The 19169-nt window shown below is 39.2% G+C and overlaps 1 long non-coding RNA gene across 1 annotated transcript; it reads right to left on the bottom strand.

The window, feature by feature from the left end:
- Positions 1-1129: 1129 nt before the first annotated feature.
- On the bottom strand, positions 1130-7386 carry LOC107513748. The gene is made up of 3 exons (XR_001597624.2): positions 7164-7386; positions 5983-6129; positions 1130-1172 (listed from the first exon to the last, which is right to left on the bottom strand). It is a non-coding gene; the product is annotated as an uncharacterized LOC107513748 (long non-coding RNA).
- Positions 7387-19169: the final 11783 nt, after the last annotated feature.

Genomic DNA, 19169 nt, shown 5'->3' with positions numbered 1-19169 from the left:
TTAACCTCTCCATGGGTTTTCAGCTTGTGTCTCCATAAAAGCGCCTAATACTTCTTTCTTGCCTCAGGGGGGTGGTATGAGGCCTAATTGAGGTTTACAAAACAATTTCACTTCCTCAGATACAATTTGATATACGGATGAACCCACCTTTCATCTTGCATCTAGGAAAAGGTTTTCAAATTTTCTTTGGGAGTCCTGAGAGAAACTGTGATCGGGGTCCGTATTTTCATAAACATGCCATTATAACAACTTTATTGTAAATAGTGCAGTTGCTCAAGAGACTTGGAATGGTAGGAAATGGGAAAGAATATTTGAAGAAGAAAAATGTGCTTGCTTTTATAAACATGTCTGGATGTGAATAAATATAGCTAAATAGTAAGGCGAAATTCCTACAAGACATACATTTGGGCATATCTCCCTAAATTTTAAAACAAGCTAACAATAACAGAAGGTAATTTTACTCACCCGAATGCCACCCACTAAACACTTATTCTCTGAGAGAGAAGCAGATACCTGCAAACAAACTTATGCATTGGCATCCATTCAGGTGGTAAGATATCTAAACACCTGTTATGCAATTCAGAGATGTATTTACTAATAATATGATTATTTTGTAGCATTGTGTTTTGCCAATACCCTCAGAGCTATGATATTTTAAAGGGTAGTAAAGAGGGAAGCAAGCTAACATTAGAATACACTCCGTTAGTCTTTTTATATACAGGGTCTCTTTAATTATTAAGGTACTATGGACGGAAGGGCTATTGTTGGCATCCTTTAGGGAAAACTGAGGCTCAGAGAAGTTAGATGATACACAATTAATAGGTAAATAAGTTAAAAAGTGCAATCTAAATTCGGTATCCTCAACCTTAAATATAGTCTAGTATATGACCTTCTCAGTAGCCCCTGGTGACCACCATTCTCCTCTGTTTTTACAAGTTTGACTTTTTTTACATGCAGGATAGCTGATGCCATGCAGTGTTTGTCTTTCTCTGACTTACTCACTTAGGAATGTGCCTTCGGGGTCCATCTGAGTGGTTGCAGATGGCTGGGTTTCCTTCTTTCTCAGGGCTGAATAATGTTCCATTGTGTGTATATAGACCACGTCTTTTTTATTCCTTCATCTGTTGATGGACATATGAATTGTATCCATGTCTTGTCTATTGTGAATAATGCTGTAATAAACAAAGGAGTGCATAGAATAGAATAGAATAGAATAGATAAAATAACTACTAAGTAACTGTTATCTCCTACTTTTAAACCACTATTATCTCACTCTAGAGGGAACTCATACACTACAGCTCAAGAAGAACTAAACATTATGTGTTCCCAAACAGAATCAGGATCCTTAATTGCATGTGGCTTTGTAAATATGGACTCGATTCCATGGTTAACCAACTAAATCATATTCTCCAAGGAGAACCTGTATTTTTTTAAAAGCCAACAAGATAATTTTGATTCTGCATAACAAACACCATTCTGGTGTTTGAGACTAAGAAATCAAATGCACTTCAAGGTCTTGTTTAACTCCTTGGTACTGGAGTCCAAGGTTAAGGCACAATTCCGCTATTACTATTTAGATTTGTATAGCCCTTCATATATTTCCGAGCACATCAGCTCTCTTATTTGAGCCTTGCAATAATGGTGAGACGATGTTATTTCCTCGGTGTTACAGAGTTACAAGCTTTTAGAGCCAAAAAGGCTCTTTGAAATCATCTAGTTAAACCTCTTCGTTTTATAGGAAAAGAATTGCATAAGGTTTCTGACTCTGAGCCTAAAGTTATATAACTAACACTTGAAAAAAATCATGACCAGATCCTAGGTCATTATATGTCAAGTTGTCACTTCTCTCTGCAAATATGGCTCAGGGGAAAATCATTAAGCTAATGACTACCTCAGTAGTCTTCACAATACCAAGTCAGAACAAAATACATTTTGGTACTCAGATCCAAATTAATGCAGTCTAGAAAAAGTCTGCTTTCATTTTCTGACAATAGCACATTTACTCCCTGTACCTCATATCTGCTCAGTCTAATAATACGTCTTGTCTTGGTTGAATTATTTCAGTGTTCTGGAGTTTGGCTCACTAATGCAGCCCCAGGGGCTTCTTCAAAGCAGATCTTGTGTGCTACAGATTTTTGGAGTGAGGATTATTGAAAAATCTGAGCAAGACAACAACATCAGAAAAAAACAATTGTGCTCTCATATATTCTGATGTACCCTCAAACTTTTTCTGGTATCTTCTAGTAGGAAACACAAGCAGGGATATATAAGAGTGACTCCTGCTTTCTCCAAAACTCCTCCTCCTTCTCCTCCTCCTCCTTCCTAAAGAAAGGCAGGAGAAGAAAGAAGGAAGGAAGGCAAGGAAGAAGGACGGCAAGTAGGAGGAAGCGGAGGCAGGAGGGTAAGGAGGAGGAGGCGTGGAGGAGGAGGGGTAAGGAGTCGAAGTCTTTTTAGTAATTCAGTAATGCAAAGATAGAAGATCGAAAGGAATAAGATAACAGAAAAGGAGGAGTAGGTGAGTTGACGAAGGAGGATTAGTATGTCGTATGTCGTTCAGTTTTTCTTCTAATCTTACTCCTCCTCCTCCTCCTCCTCCTCCTCCTCCTCCTCCTCCTCTTCCTCCTCCCCCCCTCCTCTTTCTTTCTCCTCTTCCTCTTCCTTCTTCTTCTTCTTCTTCTTTTTTTTCCTCTCGCATAATGGTATTCTGACTTTCTTTCCTAAAATTATCTCATTGTGCCTCAGCAGGGAATACCTTATTTTTCACCAGGTTGTATTCTTCCTTGAAATTACATAAGGCATATAATCACTTTCCTGGACTAGAACATGATAATAAATGGTTATAGGTGATGCAGGACAGGGCAAATTTCCCCAAGTCCTTCGGCAGAGAGTGTAGAAAGAATCAACACACACGCCCAAGTTGGAGTCAAAAGGAAAGTTTATTAGAAAAGGGGTAACACTCCACAGACAGAGTGTGGTCTCCTCTCAGAGGCAGAGAGTAAGAGGGACAGGAGAGAGACATAGTAAATGCACTAAGAGGGACCCTGAGTGTTCTGAGAATTCAGTCTATTTTCTTTTCCCATTTCCTTCGATATGGGATATGGGCATACAGTGAGGAAGGGGAATAATAGGTGGTATGAAAAGGTAAGAATATGTAGAGCAAAAGGCCTGCTGGCAGTTCCCAGCCTTTAATCCATAGGTTGCCCATGGTTTTAGCCACAGGGAATGACTCTTGGTTCCTGTTTCCCCTTGCTCTGGGTGGGGGGAATGGGCTGTTAGCAATCTCAGCAGAAATCTCCCTTTGTTCTTGCCTGGCTGCAGGGCTGGTCTGCATATTGCGGTCTCTGATTGTGGCTTGATTAACATTTTAATTCTCTTGCCTCCTCCCTACATTATAGATATTCTTATTATTGAATGTTTAATATCCTGCTAGGCATTCTAGGGATGGACTGGCATATGTTATCCTATTTATGCTCTACAATAACCTCCTAATTTTTCTAATGAAGAAACTGTAGAGAGAAATGTATTTTACTTCTCTAAATCCTGATTAGGCCTATGTTCATCTTTCTACTCTCACTTAAGCAGCATTATCTATTTGTCCTGCTGGCAGCAGTCAAACTAAACTCTTCTCGGTTCTTTGAAAAAGGTCAAGGGGGTCAAATATATATGGTGATGGAAGGATACTTGGGTGGTGAACGCAGTGCAAAATATAGATGATGTTTTATAGAATTGTACCCCTGAAGCCTATAAAGTTTTATTAACCAATGTCACCCCAATAAATTTAGTAAAAGTTTAAAAATTAAAATGTTAACTCCCTTATTTGGGGGTAGAGGCTGTGATGACTGTAGAAAAGAGTATTTGAAGTCATATAAATGTGCTTTCAAACCTTTCGAACCTGGCTGGACACATTACTGGTTCTGTGGGTTAGACCAGCCAGCTGGTTAACCAGTTTGGCGGTTATCAACTCGAGTCTCATACACTCTTTGTGTGTAAAGTGTTGTGTGCTGTATAGAATGTTTAACTCACAGGGTTGCTGTGTTAAAAAATGCAACAGCAAAAAAAAGCAATGTCTATTTTTCAGTATACATGTTTGTTTTCTCTCAGGTGAGCCCTTTGGCGCTCTATAAAAAGAGCAGATGTCCAAAAAACAGGTGTCCCGGGACCCCCACAGCGAGGCCCCTCTTACATGTGTGCCAGTCTCTATTGCACAAGCCAATCAGTCACACCTCCATCAGCGCTTTACACGGTTGCATCCACTGTTCTCCCAAATGTTCTGAGCTCCAGGCACACCAGACTTTCATCTTTAAATCATCACGTTCTAAACAAGCTATACCCTGCACATTCAACCACATTCTTTCCTGAATTTATAAGAGATTAAAAACAGCTAATGTTAGAAGGAAGCTGGCTTTAGCCTCATGATCTGGTAACAAAATATAGATTCATACTTTGCATTTAATGACCTAAAGGAGAAATCATGGGATCCTTAAGGCATAAATGTAAAAAAGAAGCGGGGGCTAGGGCCAGGAACCTTTCAGAAGGAGGGCTCGCGTCCTTCTCTGGTGAAATAGGCTCTAGGATCAGTTTTCCGTCAAGGGAGTGCTGGAATCTAGACAGAGAAAAGGGCTAGCCACTAGGCTTCATACTACTGTCCAAAACATTTGGTAGGTGAGTCCTCACCCAGCTGAGGCTTCAGAGAAGAAGCACTCTGCAAACAGTGCATCAGCCCCATACTCATTTCCCTGCTGATGAAGTCTGCTGGAAATCTTTCTTTTATCCAATTATGTGGAAGCCATGGACCTTGACAACTAGAGCGTGATCAGACTTGTACATGAGAAGGTCTAAGGGGAAAAAATCTGGACCCAGAAATGTCTAGGTCACCGTAAGAGGATGTGGATCTTGTGAGGACTTGCCTAGAACCTAAATTTGCATAGCAAGAACGCTTTTATTTAACACAGATTGTATGCCTATTTGGAGATGCACCTTAAAGGTGATATTGGTAATTGTAGAGGTGCTCAAGCCCTGCCCCAGACACTCTTTGGAATTGCCACTAGGTTTGGTCTCTGCTCAGGGGTGCGATTTGGGTCAGCTTGTTGAACAGACCCTGAGCATAGAGAAATGGCTTTCTTCCTCTCTTAGGTTACTTCTAAATGAACAGTGGCCATCATATCTGTTCAGATGGATCACAGATATGACTTATATTCTTAAATCTTCCCTCATGGCCCCATTTCTATGCCTCCGCTACTCCTTGCTCATATCTGCAGTAGGAGGCTGAACACACTGTTCTATCATTTTATGTTTATTTGTCTGCCACCCTCACGAAATTGATTCTGAACTCCTTGGAAGTAGAAATTATATTATCCTTATCTGTGTCTCCCAAACCTAGTCCAAAGCCTGAGACATAGCCAGCATTTAGAAATTGTATTATTTAAGGTAATGAACAAATGAATATGACTGCAAAGATAAATATGGTATTGTTGTCAACAGTTAGCTAGAAATAGACCCAGATTTGGAGTTAGAAAAATCAGATGGCCCAGCAGATTGGTGTGGGGTGCTGAACAAGAATAACAGATTTCACTGGAAAAGACAGAGGGAGGAAAGAGGACAGCACAACAAAGTGAAAAGAAACAAAATCGGGAAACTCAATCTTTTAGAGCAGAAATAGAACAGTGAAGATAACACACTAAAAGCTGAACAGTTGAAAAAAAAAATCTTCCAACTGACGCAATTAAGAGTGAACATCACAAAAACAATTCAGATGCCAAATGGTGATTTGCATGATAGTAGTAATAATACTAGTAGAATTAATAATTATAATGATGCCACGTATCAATGAGAATCCATCTGCTCTGTCAGTGCCTTATAATTTAGTACCTGAGTGTTTACACAGCCATTCCCATTCCCCTCAGGCAGGGGGCACTATCTGTGTAGCCTTTACCCTCACCCTCATCACCCCCTCCCAAAGACGAGCTCCAAAAAGTAAATTACCAGAGTGCTTTCTTCCTCCAGAGGTAGGAGTTTTCTTGAAGACCAGAAAGCAGTGTTTTGTTCATTTTTCTTTGAATCCCAGTAGCACAGGCGAGGTGCTCAATACATTTTTGTTGATTTATCATCTCATATCTATCCTACAGCAAGCTGCAAGATAAATAGAAGGTGTCAGGTACTTCTATTTTTCAGATGAGGAAACCTGAAGCAGCCAGTCAGAGTCGAAGCCAGAAAACCGACCTGAGAGGTTTGAACACACTTGCTTTTTCTGCTGTGCCAGAAATCTTTCTCTGGTCTAGAAAGATTACCAAGGTCACATTGCTCATTAATTAACTTCTTTTCTGTTAGGAATTCTAAGAAAGCACATTTCTTTAGTATTCATAGGGAAGACCAAAGAAATCTCATGCCAAAGACACCACTTCTCATGCTTTGCAAAAATCAAGGGCAAGGCTTAGCACTTTTGAGCAGTCTTGAGCATCTAAAGTACCCTTTCAAAATTTTGAAGTGATGGGAAACAGGAAAGGCGTTTTGCGTCTGGATGTAAAAGTCCATGTGTATTCTACGGGAAATGGAAACCATGCGTTTCTGATTAATTTACACTTAAATCGATGGAGTGTTTTGGAAAATATTTGATGTTCAAGAAGCCTTTTTAAAAGAGTCTAATGAGACTTTAAAGCTGTTTTTACCTTAAGAAGAGAAACTTATTTTTCCTCACGATCTCACGCCCAAATGATGTGATTTCAAAGTTTTGTTTATGAGCAGAATCTTATTGCTCTCAAAATCTTTCCACTTTCCCCTATCGAGAGGTGGTTACCCTGTATTTTATCATGTTATTAGTATTTTTTTCATTCATCTCTCTATTTATTTTGCCAAAGTAGCTTTCAATAGAACAGGCAGAGAATATTGGATGTAATTTCCTCAAAAAGCATCAAAGTGTTCTAGAGAAAATGAGGGGTAAATTACACAAGTTAAAGTAGATCTCTGTATGAAGAAAAAAATATGTAAAGAGTGAGGACAGGAGCTTGAAATAGACAGAGTCTTAATTTTATAGAATAGCTAGAATAAAAGGACAAATTCTAAGGGTTGATAGTAACTAGAATTAATTGAGCAACAAGTGTATATGGGTAATTTTACAGAACGCTATTCAATTTAACACAACCATTTGGAAATGCAGGTGTTACTACCTCCATCTTTCAGTTGAAGAAGGTGAACCTCTGAAAGGAATTCCACCTTTGGTTCCCAGACTTGTCAGGAGACGCTAGCATTTGCCATGCTGCAGGTGGTGTACCCCGTGGTGATTTCTGGTAGAACACAGACATGGAGAATAAATATCATTGAATCACATGGTGGGAAAGTTACTTGCTTTCCAATTCTCTTTCAACCCTCTGATTATGTCAAGAGAGAACATTCCTCGATCTCTCTAACAAGTGGAATGCTGGCCTCAGGCTCATAGCCTTAAGTAGACTCCAAGTGCCTTGTTAGAAGGTAAGAACATTGTTTTGTATTCATTCATTTTATTTCTAAGTTTACCTTGTATTTATGGCAATCGAAATCATTTAAAAACATATATATATATATATATATATATATATAGAGAGAGAGAGAGAGAGAGAGAGAGAGAGAGAGAGAGAGAGAGAGAGAGTTCCCTTTTAAAACAAATGTTTATATTCTTAAAGAAGTGAGTTGAATAAAAAATCATATCACATAGATGGTGTTGAGACATTTGAAAATAAATGGCCAAACCACATAAATGACTGCAGCTAGAGGAGGGAAAAAAGCTATATTAAATCAGCACCCTTTCAAAGACCTATTGTCAAGTAAATTGCCCCCTTAAACTTGGAGATACATACATTTAAAGTATTATTCCTGAGCTTAAGGTTTTTATTCAATATCAAATGTTCCAGATTTCTCTACTTTGATTTCCTATAAAATCAACTCTTAAAAAAATATAAATGTCAGGTCTGGGAGTTATAAAAAATTTGAACTCTATAACTTATTCCAGTGGACATTGTAGAAATGCTTTTAGTCTTCAGAAATAAACAGTGTGACACTACTGTATCTCTCTGCCTCCCCCCCCCCACTAATATTTCAAAACAATAATGATCGTCTTCAGTTAATATCCTTGATACAGGTTGACAAAAATTCCATTGCAGTTTTTTTTTTTTTTTTTTTTTTTTTTAAAGACTGAAGCAAATAAATCAAATAAATCTTCCCAGTGTACAGACCTGGAGCACAGTATGTGAAAACAAACTAGAATCTACTTCCATTTTTGTTCCTATTTTATTTGGTTTATTACCCAATTTCATATGGGGAGACATTGTAGTCCTCTTCAATGAGAGTTTATTTTTATTTTTTTCCTTGCCATTGTAAAGGGAAGTCGACATATTGCTCATAAAGTGTTAAAGTCTTTATGAACTGCTGATAGATATCAAGGAAATGCTCTAAGGATTAAGAGGTGAAATTGTGGCAAAATACCCACTTCCTCTAAATATTACCTTCAGTAGCTTTATAGCAAATATTGCTGAAGAAAGAGAATATAAATCACTTAAGTCCCCCAGGACTTAATACTGAAGTACCATTTATGTTTTCCTTTTGTTTGAATTACTGACTAGCACTCTACTGTATGAGGAAAAGAAAAAAAAAAACACTTTACAAAGAAAAATGGAGAGAAAAAGAGATAGGAAAGAAAGAAAAGGAAATAAATGCTGAACACTGTCTGATCCCCTTTTGATCTCTGGATTTGCATGGTGTGGCCAAGTCCTTGGACCTTTGGGAACTCCTAGGGGGGTAGTCCCAATTTTAAAACACACACAGAGACTCATTTCTTTTCAAAGCCAGACGCAAGGTACACGATTCCGGGAAGCTTTTGGGGGATGCACAAGTTCAGCGTAAGGCGATCTGAGGCCTGTTCTGGGCCCTGTCACTTACTAGGTATAGATCCTTTGAAAAGTAAAATAGCGGGAGTTCCAGTCAATATGGTGGAGTTGGCCACCGCTGTGCTGGCCTCCTCTCACAACCACATCGAGATTACCACCGAACTACAGAACCGCCTGAAGACTAGATGAACAGAAGGTCTACAACTAAGGACACACAGAGGAAGCCACGCTCAGATTGCTCCACCGTCACTGAAAAATTAAAAATATATATATTTAAGGAAAAGTAAAAGCTATTGCTCTTTTGTTGTTTCGATTTGTTTGTCTTTGAAAAATAAGGTTCTGGTAGTCGTTACTTGATAAATTGTAGCAGGACCCTCTGCATTCTGTTTTCTACCTGCCCTGTGAATTCGTTCCTGCTGATTGAGTCAGTGGAGATGGGAATGCTAATTTATTATAGTGGTCTTTTGTCAATGTCACTTTGATATCTATACAGAGCTTTCACTCTTTTTCTTATTCGCAGTCACAGTTACCACCTCCGCTGCCTCTCCTAGAACCTCTCTGAACCTCGAGCTTTTTGTCAGTAATTTGAGAGAAATAACCTTTGCTTCACCTTTCTCATTGGTCTGTAGTAAAAATCTGATAATATGAATACACACACATGCATGGAGTTACGATCTTTTATGTTAATATATAAGATCAAAAGCAAGAAACAAAGCAGAAGAACTCTTCCTGTCTTTCTGACATTTTGAGTCTAACATATTATCTGTCACTTTCCATAATGACAGTACAAATAGAGAGTCTAGAGTCTACACTGTATGTGTGGGGGCTGACATCTCCCTGATCAGCAGACATCCTGGTCTGGCTTGCCATTCCCTTTAAAATTTTCACCATGAGCATTTCTCATTAAGAGCTAAGGTATTAGTGAGTGCTTAGCAGTAATGGTATTTAGTTTGTTTCATTAACCCACTAGAAGTCAGTGTCTTATTAATGAAAAAATAAGTGCATGTATGAATCTATCTACATGACCACCGTTTCATCAAGCATGCATTAATTTTCTCACGCTATTACTGTACTAGTACCAGGCGCTGATAATTCAGAGATGAATGAGACGCGGTATCCCCAAAAGCTCAGTCAAGTGGCAGAGACAGATGACGTGAACATGTGATCTTGGTGCAATGACAGCTCCCAAGAGCTGCAGCAGAATGGACTGACAGAAATGAAGGCTTAGGAGTCAGAGAATCTCCTTAGAGATGTTGCTTACCCTCCCTGAATATCTACATCGCCTTCTAACCTTGGGAGTCACTTAACTCCTCTGACATGTAGTCAGGTGTGGCTGAAGTGATGGATACATGGGGGAGTAGAAGATGATAGTGGTGGGTCATGTGCCCAGAAAGTTAAATTGGCCAGCTCATGGGACTTCATCTGTTAATACATTTGAGAAGTTTAGACAATCTACCAAGCCTCTCTCATGTTGAAAAATATCCAGTAGACATAGATATGTCACTCCTATGATAGCCATGTGTGTTTAAATATAGTCCTGGAGGTGGGGTGGGTGCAGATTGATAACAGCCAATGGGAGGCAGGAATAATAGTTAAGAAGTAATTGCAATAGTAACAAAACAATAGCAAACAGAATAGCACGGGTCTAAGTGCTTTTAACTCATTGACTTCCCATAAAAAACCCTACAATGCAGGTCAATTTATTATCTTTATTTCAGAGATCAGAGGTTTGAGGTACAGAGAGGTTTAATAACTTGCCCGTGATAACACAGCCGGTGTGGCTGCAGAGGTCCTTCCCTTAGCCATTATATCCTGCTGCAGTAGTCCAGGCAAGAAAATTGGAGGGCCTGAATCAAGCTAAAGCATTGCGAAAGTGTGCATTTTAGTTGACTGTTCATTTTGGACTTGTTAACTTTCTGCCCATTATAATGTGAGGTGTTTTTTGTCGTTGTTGTTGTTTGATTTTTGGGGAGCCATAGGCTCTAGGACAAGCCCTTTGAATTCCATAAATTATTAGTTTTACTATGTTTTAATAGAGCCTACTCTAGCGCCTGATGTATAGCACTTACTTATAACCGTTTACCAAATGCATCACAGGGATGAGGTAGGTCAGAGGCTTTGGTGGGTTCTGTGTACAATTCAAAGTGTACGATTCAGCTATAACGTAGGACGGCATATCATCAGGCAGACATGCGGCGTCACCCACTGTCTTTCCTTTCTCCAAATTCTTGCTCATTTCTTTAGCCTAGAATTTCTTCTTCATTTTCCCTTGTAGTTTACACATGCAGAAATGTGCCTGACCTCCAAGATCCAACTAGATACCAAGGGCAGTCCTGTAAGAAACCTTTGCTATGCTGTCTCTGTCCCTCCACATTCTCTCTACCGTGACAGTTGTACTTAGAGCACACTGCAACATCTTATAGATATCTGATGTCCGCCCTATCACACCGACTAACGAATCTGGGAAACGGGAACACATTGTTTAAACAAGTATGGATTATATATGCAAGGCAATACGTAGCAGGGAAAATAACACTTATTAAAGAATTGTTATCATTTGGGCAATGATAAATGACTGACAATGTCTACATTGTATGAATGCAATAGCTATGGGCTTAAGTCAAATAAAGTTTGTCCCACTAGATCTCCATGCGTAATATGGCGAGTATCAAATATATGAATGTATCATTTTCTCACAGTGTATAATTTCCTCAGCCTGACATCCACGGCCTTTTTTTATCTGCCCCAAATTCCCTTTACTAACCAATCTCCTACCCTCCCTTTACCCACTCCAGACTTCAGTTCACTAGAGTCTATGAATTCTTTGAATATGGCAGTTCACATAGATACCACTTCAATCCTGTAACCATGGCAGACACAGCTAATTGATCATAGCTGAGCATGGACTCATTTTTAAGGTTTATGTCAGGGTTGCACTTAAGACAGCCACCAGAAATCATTTGGAATTGGACAATTAGATGAAGTTTCTTTGCCAAATAAGCTTACATGCTTCCCTTGGCTTGAAAGGGCTTGCAGGCTCACTTTTAGGAATCCTGACAGTTTACTTCCTCGATGAAACTTCCTTGATGCCCCCAACTCGCGGGGAGCCACACGCTCTGTCCTAATGAAGCATAGCTGTACAATACTTAGACAATCCTTACTGATTGAAATCTCGCTCTCTGGCTGTTGCTGTTATAGCTGTCTTTTCACCTAACATTACTGTCTTGGTCAGAGCTTCTATAATGAAATATCATAGATAGGATGGCTTAAACAATAGACATTTATTTCTCACAGTTATAAAGGCTAGGAAGTCCAAGATCAAGGTGCTAGAAGATTTGGTTTATCGTAAGGGGTCTTTCCTGGCTCAGAGATGGCCCTCATCTCACTGTGTGGTCACATGGCCTTTCCTGGATGTGTGCACATGGAGAGAGAGAGGGAGAGAGAGAGGGAGAGGAAGAGGAGAGATATTCTCTCATATCTCTTCCTCTTTGTGACAAAATTGTTCTCATCATGAGTGTTCCCATTCTCATGACTTCATCTATGGCCGCCTTAAAGCCCCATCTGCAAATACCATCACACTGGGGGGTATGGCTTCAACATATGAATTTTGGCGGGACACAAGCATTCAGTCCATTACATTTGTGTGATTCTTGTGGGTGATGGACATGCTCTTTATATTCCTCATGGCACTCATCTACACCTGCCACTTGGTAGGAGTAAAGGGAATCTGGCAGAACAGACTAATGTATGGGAGAGAAAGCAAACACAACAAAAAACGGATCCAGTTTTGTATAACCCAACACAATGGAGTTTGAGGGGAGGGTAGACTGACAAGGCCATTATGTAAGTTAATTTGCTCTAAGATGTCAGTGTCATTCTTGGCTTTCTTGGCTTTCAATCTGCATGAACACCTTGGCTCACAGACAGACAGACGGCTTTGGGGTGAATTAAATAATCGGTCAAGTGAGAAGAGCATCTCCCAATATGTCTGCAAAAACACTTCTATTTCAAGAAGGATTATTAAAAGCCACAAGGAAGGCAGTGATAACACAGTTGAAACATTGACTTACTGATCAAAAGAGACACTAATACACACTCCTTAAGGGAAACCGTTAGATTTTAACATGCATACAAGCAAATCCCCTTGCTCCTGCTTTCCTCTCCTGCAGCGTCACACAAAAATCCCTTCTCTAGTACTTTCCTTTTGGCTCACAGCTCTTCTACAATAATTTTCTTCACCTTCTGTTCTATATCCTGTCTTTCTTCCTTTAATTCCAACTATTTTTTTCTTCTATTTCGACAAAACAATTTTTCCTTGGATTCTATATTTTTTTTCACCACTTCTTTTGTTTTCCTTTTCTCCCTTAATTTGTATTTTTTTTTCCTTGTCTGCTCAGAGAGATTTTCCTTTTCAAATAGATGATATGGCCACCAGAACAGCAAGCACTGTACAATTCGTTGAAGAGGAAACGCCATCATGCGAAGGTACAGTGGGATTTAGGTTTAAACCCCCATTTTTTTAGGTAAAATATCTTTACTTCTCTAAATCTAAATTTCACATCGAAAAAATAACATAACATGTGTACAGTGTAACCAAAACATAGGAAGTGATCACTTTTATGAATATTGCATGTGGAAACTAAACCACCGATCAGGGGGGTGGTTTTATTGGCTTGATACAAATGGGATTTTTCATTGTAATCCTCTAGGCTTTAAACATATTCTATGGATATCAATTCATTTTCTGAGATCTGTTTGGTTCTTTTCACCTAAGTCAACTGTTTTCTGCAACATACTAATATTCATTTCTAGGTGGCAGGCAAGAGGGCAGCCAGGTTGTAAGTGCTCCTAATTAAAATGCATGATCCTGCAAATGGAAAACGGACAGTGAGCCATAAACAAATCTTCTGATGGTGGCTGACAGCCATTGACTGGGTATACATTTCTTTTCATTGAAGACAGAAAAAAAAGTTGTTTTAAAATGATACACAACTACCACGAGCTCTTTCAAATGAACTCTAACAGAGAAACTAGAGAGCCCACCTTCCCTCCTTCTTCCTCCCAACTATCCACATTGTATACCATTTAAAAATAAATATTCAGGGAAAAAATTAGGTGAGATCTATTTCAAAATATTTTTAAAATTAGGTGTTAGTAACAATACTATTTCCGAGCTGGAAAGGCACTTAAAAATAACTGGTTTAGTTTACAGATATGCAAGCAGAGATCTGTGTCATTCACATAACTTATTTAGGATCACACAGGAAGTTCGAAAACACTGATTCTAGCTGGGCCTTGGCATGCCAGCTTTGTGTCCTATACTTTCTACTTAATGAGATGGACAGTTGATTAGAACCACATTAGCTCAGAGGCAAAATTAAAATGCAGGGCTTCTGACTCCTGGTTCAGAGATCTTTAATATTATGTATGTTCTAAAATTGATTGGTGTGCTGAAAGGGAAAGTGGTTTTGCATCACTTATGTTGTATATTTATTCCAAAGAGTTGGGTCTCAACGTTGTCTGAACTTTTTCTCTGCACCTAGCACTTGATATATATCATCTATTTTGTCATCTATTTCAAAAAACCTGTAAGGTGGGGTATATGACCCCAGTTTTGAAAACGAGATAACAGAGGATTACAGAGGTCAAATAACTTTCCCAAGGAAACAGAACAAATCCTGAAATGAGGCTTGGCCTATTTTTGATTGAAACCTCACATAATTTTCATTAAACCGTTCTTCCACCTAAGTCTTCCAAGTAATTTCATGACAGTATCCAATGTAAAAGTAGTCATTTTATGCCAATTTTCTTAATGAATGCCCCCCAGTGTTCATGATATTAATGTAAAAAGCCTAAACATGTATATATGAGATATATTGTATGTGGGTACATATAATATATATTTGATTAATTAATTACACATATTTTATTGTATATTTTTCTGAGGCTAATCAATTGAAAAGTAAACTAGAACTAAAGAAAGAGAATTACAAAAGACATTGTTTGCCTGAATAGGAATTGTATATTCTTTGCAGAAGTCATCTAAGTATTATACAGAATACCATTACAAATATGGTTTTCCTTGGCCCAGACACATGAAGAAATCTTATTTTCTAATAGCATGGTCACGAATTATCTCTACCTCTGGGTCCCTGACTAGGCTTCCCAATATTTCCCAATTTCTTATTGCACATATTGATCAACATCCTCATCACGGTTAACATTTATGGCAGGAACCACGCTGAATACTTTACTACACGTATCCCATTAATTCTCACAAGACCACTGCAAAGTAGTTACAATTATTATTCTGCTTTTATAGATGAGGAAACATAAGTGCAGACACTTTAAGCATTTTACTCTGAGCCATGTACTTTGGGCATAGATAATAGAATCGGAAGCCCAAAAGACTGCCTGGTCTCCCAAGCCGAGACCACAGCCCCCCTCTAAGCCAAACTCTCTGCAGGTATGTGGGTGGGTTTTGTCCTCTAAGTATCTAGGTTGTGTCCTTTCAACTGTTTGAGAGAAACTCTAAAGTGGTATGGTGTAATCATGCACCATTTTCCCGATGTACAGTTTTTAGTTTTTAATTTCACAGACTCCTCAAAATTAGTGTGCAAGAAAGAAGACAAATCATATCCAATTTTGTGTGTGAGTTAACTATGAGATCATGCAGTATCTATGCTAGTTTCTATTCCTATGCACGCACACTCAAGACACATACACACACGACATACATATGCACATAAAAATACACTAAATCTTCCTTTTGACATGAATCTTGACTTTAAACAAAGTATAATTGCTTTTATTTATAATAAAATTTAAAAACAGGAGGAAGTGTAAAAAATCATAGTTTAAAAAACAGAATATAATGATTTTCAGATAAGAGATAGGATATTGCACTTGGCATTGGCTCATACCCATGGTATTACTGAATCTATCAAATACTCTATAAAGAAACAAAAAGCCATCCAGGAAAGTGTCTCATGTGAACATCAGTGTTTGAGTGTACTTGGCCTTGGGATGAATGGTATAGGAGGGAATAAAGGACATCCACCTCCCACCCTGTCACAGAGATGCATTATCTCTGGCAGTTTTTGGAATTATAATATAGAATGATGCTATGCGGCCTTGGGCATGTGTTATCTGCTCTGAGGCTCAGTTTTCTCATCTGTAAAATGAAGGAATGATTCCGGATGTTGTCTGTAGTTATCGGCATGTCTTACCCTGTGCTCTGTCTCTGGGATGAATCAAGTATTAGAGAAGGAAAAACTGACTTAGAAGAATTAGAGAACTCGTGCTTACCTGCGCCTCATTTTCAGGGCATTCAGGGAACTGGCCATTGAAATTCTAGAAACAGGGGAGATTTCTTTGACGTCTGCTATAGGACTGTGGTGGGTGCAGCTTACCAGATTGCACTGTGCTGGTTTTATGATGCTTTTCTTCTTTTTGAATGCCTATAGGTGGGTGTGTGAAATGTCTGGATATGAATAAATGCATATTGCTCATAACCCTTTAAAATTTCTCCATTCTACATCTCCTGCCAGGTGGGCAGTTCCATGCTTCTCCTCCCAGCGAGAGATGCTGCAGCCCACTTAGCCAGAAGTCCGCCTTGCACCTCTCAGTCTCCCTATTCAGTCATCTGACCTCTCAGTAAGTTCAGCGGATTTTTACAGTTTCTCAAATATATTCATTTGCATCACTCGCCATTGCTCTATTCTAATTGTCCACAGCATTTTGGCTACATTAGTATAAAAGCTCCCTAACTGGTGTACAGGAATCCACTGTGCCAGATATTCTACCTACAGAGTCAGCTTCCAGAAATGCAAATCTGTTCATGTTAATTGCATAGCTGTTGCTCTCAGCCTTACCCCTCTCCATTCAAGACATTCTTTAGAACCCTGCTGTGGTTGACCTTTCCTCTTAGTGGACAGATCAGCATCCTTGGCATATTCCACAAGTCCCCTAAAAGACGTCTGTTTCCTACCTACCCCTCCTCATGCTGCGCCAACCCCCTGGTTCTCCTATGTGTTGGAGAATTCTGGCATTTCCTCGTTGCCCATGCAAGCCAGGCTCTCTTCACTCACACTGCTCCTCCATTGTGGGTTAATTTCACTCATTCTTCAGATCTCAGTGCATGGACTCTTTCTTCAGGAGAGCCTTTTCTGAATATATCCCTGTTTCTAGCAAATGTGATGTTATCTGTTAAGTGCTCTCATTATACTGTCTTTTCTTTAAGGGAGACATCTGCACTCAAATTCTGGCTCTGCCATAGTCGACACTTGTCACCTGGGAGAAGTCTCCTAGCCCCTCTGAGTTCCATTTCTCTACTGGCAAAGTGAGAATGATGAGGTCCACATGGGATCTGTATCCTGGGAATCGAAGTGAGGTGACAGAGGTGATGCTGGGCATGTGTTTGCTTTGTTTTTGCCTTCAATGAATCTGCATCCCCAGTGCACAGACAGGTACCTTACACACGTGCGTGTGCACAACACAAGTGCGCACACACACACACACACACACACAGACACACACACTACTGTCTGACTTTTCCAGAGGATGTGCCTAAGAAGTATTAGATGGTTTTTTTTGTTTTCAAGCCCAACCTGAATCATCCAAATTTGGAGGAAGAAGAGAGGGATTTAAAAAATTCACTGTGTGGATTCCTCTACCATGTATTTCTTTCTTTATAATAGTGGTTAGAAGCATAGACATGTCAACATTACTGCCCGGTTTCTAGTTCCGACTGTACTATCTATTTGAGTTGTGATCTTATATAGCTTATTTGTTGTGATTCCTCTTTAAAATGGGAATAACAAGACTTAACTCATAGACTTGTAATGAAGGTTAAGTTAATACATTAGAATAGTGGCCAGATATAGGAAGCACTGTGTGGGTTAAAGCAAGCTTTACAGATCAGTTTTTACCTATCTTGGAAAAGCAATTAATGTGGTTTTCTTTTCATAATACGGTGATAGGGCTCTTAGAATTCAGAAAAGGTACTGGGAAATGAGTGAAAGAGAAAGCAAGCCAGCACAGAAGTCACCTTTTTACATTATTTATGTATCATGTACATGAAAGTCAGGCAAGAGTGAAGAAATCCATTTGTTTTCTTGTCTATTAGAAGTCATCGGTTAGGGCCATGAGTAGAATAAAACTAACATATTACGCTAATCAAAATCTTTCTTTTCTATACAATATCTGTCTTCTCACAGTTTCTATATGTTTTCTCAGGATGTTTACTGACACATAAATGAGGTGTCCAGAATGTATCCACTGAAAAAGGAGGCTTTGGAGAAAAGTAAGGGAGAGAAGGAACTAGTCCCCAGGCAGAGGACAAGATGTTTACCTCATTAATTTCTTCTGAAAACCCTAGGAGTTACAGAAACTCACCTTGTCCTGGGGTAAATCATATCTTATTTCACCTTTTCCCAAAGAAAGCCACTATCCTCATCCCATTCAGTTTTTCCTGTTATATCCCTTTAAACAATTATGATTTTCTTGGAGGCATTTCCCAGTCTTGACCCTTAGCCAACCCTGCTGAATCAGAGTCAATATTTCCTTATAGAGAAACAGAACTTTGGCCATGCTTTCTGGACCAAAAGAGACATGAATATACCTTGTTCTCTCAAGCCTCTTCCAGGAATAAACTTTCAATTCTCCTTGTCTGGACAACTCTTATTCTTCAGTATTTAACTCAGATGTAATCTCTTCCAAGATGCTCTCCTTAACTTCCCCTGCCCCACCCCAGGAAGGAATTCCATGTAATTTGCTATGTTCTAGTCATTAGGAAGGCCACCCTCAACTTGGCATTTAATATGTTTCTCGTGCCACTGCCATTGTTGCTGTTTGTGGAAGGATAGTGACGTGCAAGGGGAGATAACACATTTCTCCAGGGCAGGGGCTGTCTGTTGACTCTTCCAGGGCGATCACCAGAGAAAATCTAGCATTTAACAATTTACTTACACTGAGAAGCCTTCCAAAACTGTGTTCTCTCCCTAGCCGAGTTACTCAGGTCTTCTCAGGAGTTCTCGTTGCAATTTCCCTACCTCCTTCCGGGCTGTTACTACCTTGGTGTCTAAAAATCTGTTTGGAAGTAGTCCAGTACAAGTCCGTAAATTATTTGTGGGCAGCAGTTTTACCTTATTCATGTCTGAATCTGTGGTTCTTAGTAAAGGGCCTAACAAATAATAGGCATTCAATATATATACCATGTTCAGAACTAAAAATGGACAGACAAAGAATGGAGAAATATTGAAGCTGCAGAAAAAAAACAGGGGGGGCGGACATAGTTATTGGAACCCTGACTCC

This window comes from Rousettus aegyptiacus, unplaced genomic scaffold, assembly GCF_014176215.1.
Source record: "Rousettus aegyptiacus isolate mRouAeg1 unplaced genomic scaffold, mRouAeg1.p scaffold_m13_p_14, whole genome shotgun sequence".
In the NCBI taxonomy this organism is placed as follows: Eukaryota; Metazoa; Chordata; class Mammalia; order Chiroptera; family Pteropodidae; genus Rousettus; species Rousettus aegyptiacus.
Note: the sequence above shows the minus strand (reverse complement) of the source record. Positions and strands in the feature narration are given on the sequence as shown.